Source organism: Medicago sativa, chromosome 2 (genome assembly GCF_051527215.1).
Source record: "Medicago sativa cultivar Bolivia chromosome 2, Bolivia_mono, whole genome shotgun sequence".
Classification (NCBI taxonomy): domain Eukaryota; kingdom Viridiplantae; phylum Streptophyta; class Magnoliopsida; order Fabales; family Fabaceae; genus Medicago; species Medicago sativa.
In genome coordinates, this window is record NC_140750.1 from 75,784,545 (window position 1) to 75,798,901 (window position 14,357).

The following is a 14,357-nucleotide window of genomic DNA, read 5'->3' on the forward strand; positions in this document are numbered from 1 at the left end:
TTAAACCAAATATTTACCTGTACTAGTTAAGCCAGATCAATAGTGTGACACAAGACATATGGTAGAGACAACATTCCCCACGCACGTGTAGAAGATGTGGCATGCATTTGTTGGTTGAAATTATAGCTGTTCCTAGTAGTTGGCATGAATATGAAAGGTGTAGGACCCCACCGTCATAGTGATGAATGATGACAGGACAAACAAACATGCATTGCATTGCATTTGCATGGGATTGGATTAGGGACACGACACATACTCTCTCTCTCATCTCTTGACTTCCTTCCATCTTCTCTCTCAGTCTCAGGAATCTCTGTCGTTGTGGTTGTGGTCTCCTTGTCACGTCACGAGAGAGACTGTTAAACGGGAGAGACGGAGAAAGAAGCGACCGTAAAAAATTCGTAAGAAAATAATGAAATATCGAATTTTTTTTTTATTGTGTTGGTATATTGCAATTACAAAGTTATAAAATAACGATATACGAAAGGAGTACAAGCTTGACCCCAAAAAAAATATATATATATATGATTTTATTAGCTGAATTTTTATTATTTTAGGTATACCCTTAAACAAATTCATCTTTAATAATTTCATAGTGTTGGTGTTATTAAAATTAAAAAAGAAAATAATTTTTATTGTACAACCCAGTTGAGTTGGTCTAGTGGCGTTATAACTTGAGATCTTAAAATATGCTCTTTTTTAAGGTTTTAGATTCAATTCTTAGAAACAATTCCATAAAAATAAGAACATAGGCTAAATCTTTATTTAATTATAGTACTTTTTTTTTTGGTGGAAATTATAGTACATTTTATGCATTTATAGTATAAGATAAGAAACTAAATGTAAAAATTTAATCTTGCAAATTATGCATTCATAATTTTAAAAACTTAAAAAAAAAATTAATACAATATTTATTTTTTAATTTTTTTTAAATCCTTATCACATGTCTTGGGACAAAAGTTAGTGTTTTTCTTTAAAATATAGTGAAAAGTCATCATTAGGATTAAGTAAATGGAATTTTGGCTTTATCATAGGACTATATATTTTTCAATTAATAACGAAAAAATAATAATAATTATGTTTGTCTTTTTTTTGGGTCATATAATTAATTATGCTTGTCTTTTTCTCTTTGATTATTGATGTGAGTTTGTATAAATAACTCGGTCGGTTGTTGGTGGATTGGATTGGAGTGAGTGAAGGAAGAAATGCCAATGGGGATGGATGGGGGTGCCACTCTACATTTCTATACGTACAGTGTTGTATTTGGATTTTCAAACTGTTAAATTTGAATTTCCAAATTCTATCATCTACCGAAGTTGTTACTAGGTTGAGTCACGACCAGGTCGCTCTCTTTAAGACGTTTCGTGGCACTACCCAAAATTGTGCAAGGTAGACTATCAACCACGCCGCCTCCAGGATAAAACAAGCACAGCTACAACTGTTCGATTAACTACTGCACTGTAGAAAAATCGTTCGAGAATTACACCCTCAAATATGGTACTAAGACCACTCTTTAATATTGAAACCATTCAAATTAATATGGTATTATTATCATTCTATTATGGTGCTGAGACCACTCAAATATGGTGTTACCACCATTCTAACTTCTCCAAAACATCAATATGGCATTACGACCACTCAAATATGGTGATACCACCATTTCTCCTTAAATAGAAAATTATTAAAATAATTTATATACTGTTAAGATCATTCTTTAATTCCGACGGGACATTAGTATTACGAAAAGGGACTATGATCTTAATAGTACTCTATATTCCGAAGAATCATATATTATCGAAGGGACTATGGTCTTAAGAACACTCTTAATACCGAAGGGACAGAAAGGAGTAGAAGCAGAAGAAACTCGCTATCGCAAGTCGGAGGGAGAAGAGAAGAAAAGAATTCCTGACAACTCAATGAAATTCTTTTCGGTGTGAAGAATGAGTGGGGCGAACTTCTCCTTTTATAGGGAGAGTTTGTAACAAAAAACGAGTGACTTGGGGATTAAGTCTGCTTAATCCTTAAGCAAACGCGTTTTGTTTCTTAATTGGATATATCCGGAAGTTTCTGGATACGCGTTATGGATCGGGTCGGATCGTAACAAATTTATTTGTTACGCGTAGCGCTTACGGATAATGATTAAATTAATTAATTAATTAATTTAACATTTTCAAGTGATAAAAAATATATATATCATTTTTTTTTATTCGATATATATATATTTTGTAAGCGTTCACCCGTTCACAAAATTGGGTACCCCAAGGGCACACCCTTGGAGGTCACTTTGCCAATATATAAACATTTACTAGTTGGGGTGACCCTCCAATGTGGGACATTTTTTAAGTCACACCCACACACTAGTTCTTTCATAGTGTTTTTCTATCCAATTTTCTTCACTAGAATTAACTAGTGTTCCAACAATCCCCCACTTGACTTCAAAATGGTTTCGTAAACTTTTCAATAAGATTTGCTAATTTACAAAGGTGTCGCCAACAACTTGAACCTTTGCATAGTGGAAGGTATTCTGATTTAACAAGAGTTGCTTACAGCATTGAACTCTATCTCAGACATAGAATCCACACACAAACCTTTTCATAGGTGTATTCTAAAAGCCCGTGCGTTTTAAGGCCCTGCACGTGTATCCCAGTTTTAACGAATGCTCTAGGAATTCTGCCTCGAAATTCCATAGGACCGGCCTAAGTTCCACATTCGTATAGGTGAGTCTATCAAGGGTACTCCTGTAGCTGTGTACCCCACTCAACATAGAGTATAAATCTCATTAAGAGTTACTATTACCTCATCCTTCTTTCGCTGCAGGATCATGCTTTCTATATTCTTTCTCTCATAGCATGTTCTACCACTTCATGACTTGTTTTTACCCATTGAACCTATTTCTTGGGATCTCCAGTCATGTAGGTTGGGTTACCATCACTTGTGGGCTATAGGCATTAGTCACATCCTACTGGATGTTTCTATGACTTTCTCTCTATTAGGTCCTTTCGTCAAAGGATCAGCTAAGTTTTCATTCGTACGTACAAAATCAACTCTAACCGCTCCATTTAGAGATACACTCTCTAATCGTGCTATGTTTTCGCCTTATCTGTCGTCTCTTACCATTGTAGTAACGATTCTTAATCTTTGCAATAGCCGCGGTACTATCACAATGAATTAACACAGCAGGTAACGGTTTTTCCCATAGAGGGATCTCAGCTAGCAAGGATCTTAGCCAACTTGCTTCTTCACTAGTTTTCTCTAGTGTTCTCATCTCAGATTCATTCCATAGTGGACTGAGTCAATATCATTTGTTTTAACAAATAACTCCTCTAGTGATGCTCAATGTGCAAACACTAGTCGCTAAATATTCATCTGAAAGATGTTCTATTTTATATCTTGTACCATTTAAGTACAACATGTTACTCCTAGTGAAGTAATCTTAGAATCATAGTCTTCTTAAGGCACCTCATGACTCTTTCTATAGTATGGCAATGCTTCTCATCCGTCTACTAGTAAACTTGCACAAGAGTTGCACGACATCGACAATGTCGGATCTAATACATTCAATGGCATACCTAAGTGCTGCCAATGATGCTCGTATATTCTGTTTTTCTAACTCCATCTCAAGTGTTCTTACACTTGGATCATAATATATGATTGCAAGTTTTCGGTGAAATAATTACATTTCCTTAAGATCTTCTCAACTTTGTGAGATTTATCAAAAAAGTTATCTTTTCTGATCTAGTAATCTTGAAACCAAGAATTACTTCAATTTTTTTTTGTCTAGGTCTTTCTTATCAATGTTGTTGATAAACAATGATTTCACATAATTCATAACATGAATCTTTAAATCAAATATGAGCAAGTCGTCTTCATAGAGACATATGATCGTGCAAATATTATTTGTCACTTTCATTCACTTTATACTCATTCGATAACATTAGAATGCAAATTTTTCATGCCATTCCTCAGAAGTTTACTTTAGACCATACAAATAATTATCTAACTTACAGACCATGTTTTCTTGTCCATGAATCGCAAAACTTTCAGGTTGTTTCATATAGATTTCTTCTTCTAGTTCACCATAAAAAGAGGCAACTTTCACATCCATTTGGAGTACTATCGAGTTATGAACGGCGGCTAAAGGGACTAGTACTCTTATGGATATGATTTTCGTGACTGGTGAATGAATGTCGAAGAAGTCTATATTTTTCTCTTTGTCTAAAACCTTTGACTACAAGGAAAGCCTTGTATTCATCAACCGTACCATCAGGTTTTAGTTCCTTTTTCCAAAATCTAAATACAACCGAATGGTTTTGCAACTATGAGACAGGTCAACCAAGCGTCATGTTTTGTTAGACTCTAGAAAATTCATTTCATCGTTTATTGCTTTTTGCCATAATTCAGCATCCAATGAGGATATAACTTCTTTAAGGCTTAATGAATCTTCTTCCAATGTATAAACCAAGTTCATACTCTTTAGCAATTTTAGTTTTCTTACCTCCTTGAGGTTCTATAACATCTCGTATGATGTTTTCATAACTATTTCTAATTACATGAATGTGATTAGATATAGTGCCCCCACTAGTTCTTAATTTCTAGAAGGGAATTTATTTTTCCCCCACTAATGTTGTGCTCCCATTAGAACCCCCACTAGTGCTCCCACTATTCTTTAGTTAAAGGGGTAAATATTTACTTAGAATTCGACATCTTTTAAATTCTATGATCACTTTAACATTTAGGTCATAAAACCTATATGTTTCGTTATTTATCGCATACCCGATGAATACATATTCATAGGCTCTACTAGTGAGTTCAACTCTCTTGGGGTCCAGGATCTAAATATAGTCCAGACAATCCCAAGTTCAAAAATAAGACAAGTTAGATTGTCTTTTCTTCAAAAATTTCTTAATTAGAATTTTTTGTTATTAGACTTGGGTACTCTATAAATTTCAATTTTCGTTATAAAAATTGAACATTCAAGCACATCAATTTTATTTTCCAAAATTCACAATCATCAATAAATATGATAAAAATATCATTTTATCATTTCTAATTTATGTGTCATCAAATTAACACATATCATAATTTATTATGTTTAGAGATTCAATTCTCTAAATTCTGATTTATATGAACTTTTGGTTCATATATCTTGACTGCAATAAATAAAATTGTCTAATTATATAACGTTGGAGTTAAGTCCAAGTTACTCAAAAATTAAACTCTTGTTCATGATCAATTTTGATATGTCAAATATTAAAATCATCCAACTAATAACATAGAAGGAGAATTTAATTTTTAACACACCATCAAAGTGCAATCTTTTTCCACAAGAATGCATGGTACACAAGTCTCTCTTTAAGTCTGAGTCAACTCAGTCTTATTCAATAGAAATCTGAAATTCAGATTCTTTCTTATTTTTATACGAAACATTTGGAACAAATTTTTCGTATAATTTCCAGTTCATCAAAAAACCTTTTCAATTTGGTCCATTCTTTGATTTTTCAATGTTCATATTAACAAGGAGTATTTAGATGGTAAAATTGTCTTTTTGTTCCTCGGCACATTTCATCTATTAACTTTGGTTATCACGGGACCATAAGTTATTCCAAATGGTGACAAAAGCAAACCGTAGCTACTCCAAAAGGTGATTGAAGCAAACCTCTTTATACTCACCAAGTTAATAATCAATTGTATTACAAACAGAGGTAGAAGCTCAATTAATCCTTCTATTAAATAAAGAGGATTATGTTATACCAAATTAAATGGATGTGCCGAGAGACAATTTTCTATTCACAATAACTTCATGTTTTACCATCAAAAGTGTTATGTGAATTTCATAGTGTTGTTGATTGAAACAACAATCACTTCATCGTTTCAGTCGAAAGATGTAAATCTATAGCTTGATTTATCCTTAATGTGTTTAGGGACAACTTAACCTCAATAAGTAACTTCTCCGGTAGACATAGCATATCGAAACGTCTTAAAATTGTTGTATTTGGATTTCCAAACTGTTAAATTTGAATTTCCAAATTCTATCATCTACCGAAGTTGTTATTAGGTTGAGTCACGACCAGGTCGCTCTCTTTAAGACGTTTCGTGGCACTACCCAAAATTGTGCAAGGTAGACTATCAACCACGCCGCCTCCAGGATAAAACAAGCCCAGCTACAACTGTTCGATTAACTACTGCACTATAGAAAAATCGTTCGAGAATTACACCCTCAAATATGGTACTAAGACCACTCTTTAATATTGAAACCATTCAAATTAATATGGTATTATTATCATTCTATTATGGTGCTGAGACCACTCAAATTAATATGGCATTATTACCATTCTATTATGGTGCTGAGACCACTCAAATATGGTGTTACCACCATTCTAACTTCTCCAAAACATCAATATGACATTACGACCACTCAAATATGGTGATACCACCATTTCTCTTTAAATAGAAAATTATTAAAATAATTTATATACTGTTAAGATCATTCTTTAATTCCGACGGGACATTAGTATTACGAAAAGGGACTATGATCTTAATAGTACTCTATATTCCGAAGAATCATATATTATCGAAGGGACTATGAACTTAAGACCAAGGGACTATGGTCTTAAGAACACTCTTAATACCGAAGGGACAGAAAGGAGTAGAAGCAGAAGAAACTCGCTATCGCAAGTCGGAGGGAGAAGAGATGAAAAGAATTCCCGACAACTCAATGAAATTCTTTTCGGTGTGAAGAATGAGTGGGGCGAACTTCTCCTTTTATAGGGAGAGTTTGTAACAAAAAACGAGTGACTTGGGGATTAAGTCTGCTTAGTCCTTAAGCAAACGCGTTTTGTTTCTTAATTGGATATATCCGGAAGTTTCTGGATACGCGTTATGGATCGGGTCGGATCGTAACAAATTTATTTGTTACCGTAGCGCTTACGGATAATGATTAAATTAATTAATTAATTAATTTAACATTTTCAAGTGACAAAAAATATATATATCATTTTTTTTATTCGATATATATATATATATTTTGTAAGCGTTCACCCGTTCACAAAATTGGGTAGCCCAGGGGCACACCCTTGAAGGTCACTTTGCCAATATATAAACATTTACTAGTTGGGGTGACCCTCCAATGTGGGACATTTTTTAAGTCACACCCACACACTAGTTCTTTCATAGTGTTTTTCTATCCAATTTTCTTCACTAGAATTAACTAGTGTTCCAACATACACTATTAATTCCAATCAAAATGGAGTTTCTTGGAGTTTGACGGGAGTGAGTGAGAGTGCCCCTCCTCTATATTCATGATGATCTGTGTCCCACTAAGAATGATTTCATAAGAAATAAGAGTGGATTCTTTTTTTCTTCAATTCTGCTCAATATATAATTAAAAATATCATCCTTCTGCTGAATATACATCCTTAAAAAAAATAATTAAAAATATACATATTTATAAAATAACATATAAATATCTAATCGAGTCTTATATAAGTAGTTCGGTTGATGAGCTAAAACACATGAAAATATAAATGATATACACATGAAAAGATCATATCCAATACAAATATGCATCCTTATTAAAAGTTATCAAAATACAATGATATAAAACTATGGGTAAGTAATAGAGAATTATTAATGGGACAATAACATGATATTAAGACACAACTCCCTCTTAGAAAAAAAAATTGAGTTTAATTTGATATTTATAATCGTTCATTTAAAAGGTAATCCAACGCTGGTAAAAAAATCATATACCTTGCCACTAACTCGAGAAATAGTTTCATAATGGGTCCAAAAGGAGGACATGAGAATTCCTGGGTAGTATTTCGGTGACTTTATGTTCGGTGATTTTGATGACTTTAGTGTATTTTAGATGAGAGAGAATGATAGATTAATGATTAAAATAAATTATATTTTGATGAGAGAGAATTATTGATTAGAAGAGATACAGAGACAAAGTCATCAAAGTCACTGAACACAAAGTCATCAAAATGCTACCTAGAATTCCTTGGGCTGCATTGAGGTCAATTATCCTCATTACAATGGATTTTTTAAAATAAATTAAAATAGATTTTTTGAGAGAAAAAAAAAACTATGATGCCAAATTTTGAACTAAAACCCGAATGTTAAAGAGTGAATCACGTAGCCAAGTGATCTATTGGAAAATTGGCAGTGAGACTTATTAGTAAAAAAAATGAGGTACATGGTTAGAAAAAATATATTGAAAAGATAAATGATATTTGTAGAACTAATTTTTGACAACTTTTGGGATAACTTTTTTTTTCTTCATACTTTATATTTTTACACTATCTCTATTACTTTGGTTTTTGTGCTAATACCTCTTTTTTTTTTTGTAAATTTATGGTTGTCATAAAAGTTGTCATTTAAATAGATGTTCAAATAACACAACTCTATTGAAAAAATGGGTTAGAATGATATATGTTATTATTGAATCAATGCCATCAATAAAAAAACTGTTAATGGGTAATATGTTCATCATGTAACATTCACTTAAATATCTAAAATTGAAATTCTCTATTGTATGGATGCTCTAAGAGGTCAGGTGTTCAAACCAGTAACCTACCTTAACTTAACCATTAACTTATTGAAATTTATCATTAGTTCATTAATATTTTTCTATAAAACAATAGGTTTAAATCTCCATATTTTGTTGATTTGTGATTTGGTGCCCTCGTATGTAAATATGAAAATATAGTCCTTAAATCTTTTAAATTTTAGAAAATCTTCCCACTACTTAAACTTGATTTTATTTTTTGTGACGCGTCAAATTGAATAATAGATGATATGTGACCGAGTGATATAAATAACTTTTTCTGCTAAAAAACAAAACTTAAAAAAAATATGTTGACATCATAATTTAGATGTCAAACAAATCAATTGTGTTACGTGTAAGAGATAAATATAAGTATATATGGTGTTTTTGCTAGATAACTAATCGAATTATGTTATTGAATCCTTTAGATTTCTAAGTTGTTAATCGGTTCATGTACCACCATTACCAACACCAGATAAAGTCTGACACGAACTAAAAAATCGACTGTACCGATAGAAGCAAAAATTGAAAAAATAAATGATTCAGATCTTATCACACCTTGATTATCCCTCCCATAAAGTAGTAGGATATGGTATTTTTTTTTTTTTTGACAAATAGTAGGATATGGTATATATGCATAGTTGAAAGAGTAATTACATTTGCTGACCATATCAAAGAATGTTATGGTACGAAGGATGGATGCCCTTATTGCATTGAGATTAATTAATACATGTACTTTTTAATTATTTCATTCCGAACAACTTATGTATATACATGCATGTCTTAACCCTTAGTTATTAGGGTTAAATCTTTTAAACCATATAGAGTGGTAGATAGATTGGTGTTTGGTGTAAACAAATATAGGTAGTAGTAGGGTGCGTAGTAGTAGGGTGCAGGGTCGTACCTGTAAAATTGGAGGCTCGACTCTCTTAGTAAAATTAGGCCTCTAAAAAAAATTAGAAGAGAAAAAAAAACTATAATTATAATGTTTGTCTTTTTTATTTTATTTTTAGAACTTTGCGATTTTATACGACAAGTATATGCCAAAAATTACGAGTGTTCTAAAAAAACAAGAAAAAAATTAAGCCCAAAAGAGATCATATCATGCTGGAAAAAATATAATTAAAAAAAATATGAAAAACTGCCATCGCTGAGAAATACCACTGGGGCACGCTTTCTGTATTGTCAATATTGTAATGCTATGGGTATATATTACTCCCTCCGTCCCATAATACTTGACACAGTTGACCTTATTACGCATGTCAATGCATAATTTTGAGCTTAAATATCTTGAATAATATATTAGAAAAAATTATGAAAATTTGATATTATGAAAATACTCATCGAGATAAATCTAACGACATCTTATATGATATTATTTATCTTTGTATATTAGTAGAAAAATATGGTCAAAATAAATTAGGTCAAAATTCCACATTTTTAAACAGGTCATCTATTGCAGGACGGAGGGAGTATATTTTTAGTGCATTGTACATTAAAAAAATATATTTTGGGCCCCCAAAATTGGGAAGGCCCAACTCTATAGAGCTGTTTGCACCTCGCAGATACGGCCCTGGTAGGGTGGATGTACATGTAAAACTAAAAGACTACATACCACGGGAGTTCCTTTATTAAGACAACGTAGGACCACTTTAATTCATGAATGGGGTATGTGCAAACTCAGAGTAGCATCTACACCAGCAACACATTCAATTCAACAAATCAAGTAACATAGAACTATTTAAACTTCTCTCTCAAAAGTTTTAAGTTCATGCATTTTCTCAAATCGGATCTCAATGAAAGATATTCAAATCATCTAATCTAAACGCTTTTTGATAAAAATGAACGGTGTAATATATGAAGTGCAATGCTATATATTTTTTTTTTGACGGGTGCAATGCTATAATTTTATTCCTTCAATGAAATTAAAATGCATCAGCATGATGACAATTGAATCATGATGTTGTGTTTTACTTTTTCTCGTAAAGAATATGCTATTTATGAGGCTGGTAAATAAAAGACAGAGTGATTTTGGACAAAGTTATCATTTACTATTAACTTTTAGTATTACAAACAGTGTCCTTGGTTGTCCTATGTCATCTTCCCTGTTTTATCCTTGTGTTTGGTTGTCATCCAACAAAATATTTAATAAGTTTTTTTTTTGAAGAAAAAATACTTAATAAGTTGTAGAAGGCTTTGACCAAAAAAAGTATATTTAGAAGGTTAGGGTTTTAATTTTGTTTTGCCTCTAATTCTTTTTCTTTTACCAATCACTATTATTTTCCATTGACTTTTGTTTTAAGAAGCCAAAATTATTATAAAGATGTGTGTATACACTACACACCTACATATATATGTGTCAAATATTTTAATTTATCCAAAAGTTACTACAGATCGATAGATATGATCAGTACATATTTATTAAATCTATATGAAAATTATGAATATAACTAATTGTATTTAAATTAGGGGTGTATGCATGTGAGTCGGTTTTGAAAAAATCTAAAACTCAAACTATATAGGATAGTCTGGTTTAGGTAAGGTCAAATAACCACTCATTATACCTTCATATTAGATATGAGTTATTCAAATTATTTTCTATATTTTATTTTTATAATATTAAGTAATTAAATGACGTCCATCAAAAAAAAGTAATTAAATGACGAGTCATCATAATTTTTCATAAAATTAATCAACATTTTTATTTTCTTAAAATAATTGTGAGTGGCCTAAACCTAGAGATTAGAAGATATATCATGATCCATACACCTATATCTTTTTTTTTTGAAAGAAGTATGCCTACTAAAGCCTAAGAAGAAAAATACACGGCCATTATTTTTCTCATTCTATAAATTTTTCACGCACCCTATTTGGATTCTAAAATCCGAAATATTTTAACGTATTTTTGAGGTTTTTATGGGATGATTATGCCGTTCGAATTATATAATCCAAACAAAAAAGAGCGCATGAGGAATCAATAGGGTGAAAAAGGAGTCAAACTACACATCAAACACCAAAATACGCATAATACACATCAATAGAGCTAACTTTATTCTAATAAGCCAAAAAAAAGCTACAAAAAAATAATACTACTTCTTTTTAGACTTCAGAAATGCAGCTAAGAAAAAATAGCACCACTCCATTACTCCAAACTCCAACCCAACTGAAATGCAGCTAAGACGGAACAAAGGTCTATGCTATTGGTGTATTCACATAAGAATTTCCTTACAAACATTTAATGTTCAAAGATGTTTTCTACCCTTGTGTTCTCTAATAGCCTTATAACAACGTTAACAAACAAACCAACATCACTAACAACTTGACGTTTTGCCCATCAAACGTGAGTCTATCACAGTTACCGATGTAACATTTGCCGTGAAACGCAAAAGCTTCAACTTGGAGAGTTGAGATTTCGTGTTCCAAACGTGGCCCCCAAACACATACTTAACTACTTTAACTACTCTAGTTAGCCATTATTCTATATCCTAACAAATACTGATGAAGAGAACGAACCACTTGATTTACCACAATCAAACCTTGAGCAGCAAGGTAGAGAATACCATTTGTCTCTAAATACTATGAAAGGAGTAAACAATGTTGGCACACCAAAATTTCAAGGTCAGATTGGCAAAATAAGTGTTGAAATAACACCTTGTTTTAAAGTGCTAGCAGGAAATGGCCAAACAATGAAAGCAGAAGAGGTTATGCAACAGCTTCATGTCATAGTTCAATGGCCATGAGTTGTGAATACTGGTGTAATTGGTACCTGTAGAAGGGGCATATATATCTTAGGAATGCAGAAGACTAATACCATTGATGAAATTTTCACTATTCAATGGATTTAAGGAGAATCAGAAGATTATGTGTTACAATAACTCCATAAAGAAACTGCACCAGAAGTATGGTAGTTGGAGATTTTGTATGAAGTATAGGACTTTAAATGATAAACCTGTTAAAGATAGTTTTCTATGCACACAGTTCATGAATTGCTATGTGCTAAAATGATAAACCGGCAAAAGATAGTTTCTCTAAACTAGACATAGACCTTAGGTCTTGATACCATCAAATACTAGTGCAACCTGAGAATAAACACAACAATATTGAGAAAACATCATGGCCATTCTGAATCGTTAGTTATGCATTTTTGCTTGACTAATGCTAGTTTTCTTTGATGACATCCTCATCTACATACATTGCATGATCACCTAAAGCAGTAGTATGTCCTTAGGGAGATCCAACATTATGTATGAAGATACGATTTCAACAGATTGTAGCAAGAAATGACCTCAACACAATAACACAATGTTAGCTTTACCAAACTTCAAACAACCATTCATATTTGCATATGGAATTGGAATAGGGGTAGTGATGCATCAGGATGGCCACTCCATAGCTTATTTTTCAAAAAAGCTAGCACGAAGAACTCAAAAAGAGTCGACATACTTTAGAGAAATGTTAGCCATTACTGAAGTCATTGCAAATTTAGACATTAACTACTTGGCAGTACATTTGTAATCAGAACAGATCAAAAAAGCTTGAGAAGCCTCCTAGACCAAACCTTGCAGACACCTGAACTACAAGAGTGGCTGCATAAATTCCTGGGATATGACCATGTAATTGAATATAAACAAGGAAATTGAACATACTAGGTGACTCATTATCCATAGTATTGATGATGGCATGGTCCGAACCAAAAACTGACTTTGTGCAATGAATTGTTGGAAGCTACATAAGGGAACAAAAAGATAATTGTTGGAAGCTACATAAGGGAACAAAAAGATACAAAGGATTATAGAGCAAAGCACCAGCCGACCCAACATGGAGTCAAATCACACAACAAAAGGGAGATGGATGTACTTGAAAGGAAGAACGGTCGTACTCGAGGACTCGAGAGTCAAGTCTAATTCAGATGATATTATGCTATGTTTTCACGGTGGAATGGACATCACACACATAGTGAAAGCTACGATTTGTAACTTCTCTAAATCATGGAAAAATGTGTATTAGGAAGCGATTTGGTATATGGAAAAGCTAAACCAGACATCTACTTAAAAGAAAACCATAGTCTCCTATTGGAGGACAGTCGGTAATACCAAGACCGTAATTGGAATAGTATTACAGTTCCATTGGCCAAGTACGAAAAAAGGACATCATGTAGAATCTAGAAATCAATACAGAACTGTAACAAGCAAATACAACTCACGGCCAACATATTGGACTGCTTCAACCACTACCAATTCCATCTATGTTTGGGAAGATGTGGGTATGAACTTCTATCACATGACTGTATTACAAAAAGGCACACTTTATTCTCTTCAAAGTGATTTTAACGGAACAGCAAGTCAGCAGCAGAAGTATACATAAATCAGATTGTGAAACTTAGTGGATAGGTCAATTGTATCCTATAAGGATAAGGTGTTTGAAAGCAATTTTTGGAAGAAATTGTGTTTCAACAGCAAGGCACTACACTGGCCATGAGCTCAACATATCATCCCCTAACATATGGGTAATCAGAGGTACTCAATAAATGCCTAGAGATGTTTCTAAGGTGTTTCACTTTTACCAACCTAACAAGGCCTTAAAATGAGTTGAGTGTTGCTATAATACAGCTTTTCATACAAGCATTGGAATGCCACCATGCAAAGCACTGTATGGTAAAAACCTCTCAAATGGAATGGATGGTGCTAGTTAAGCTGCAGCTTTAAGAAAGAATCAAAAGCTTGGAGTAGTATCTTACATGCTTCAATTGCCAAGATCAGCAAAATTCACCTGATTTTTCATGTATCTCAACTGAAACATTTCAAAGGCATGC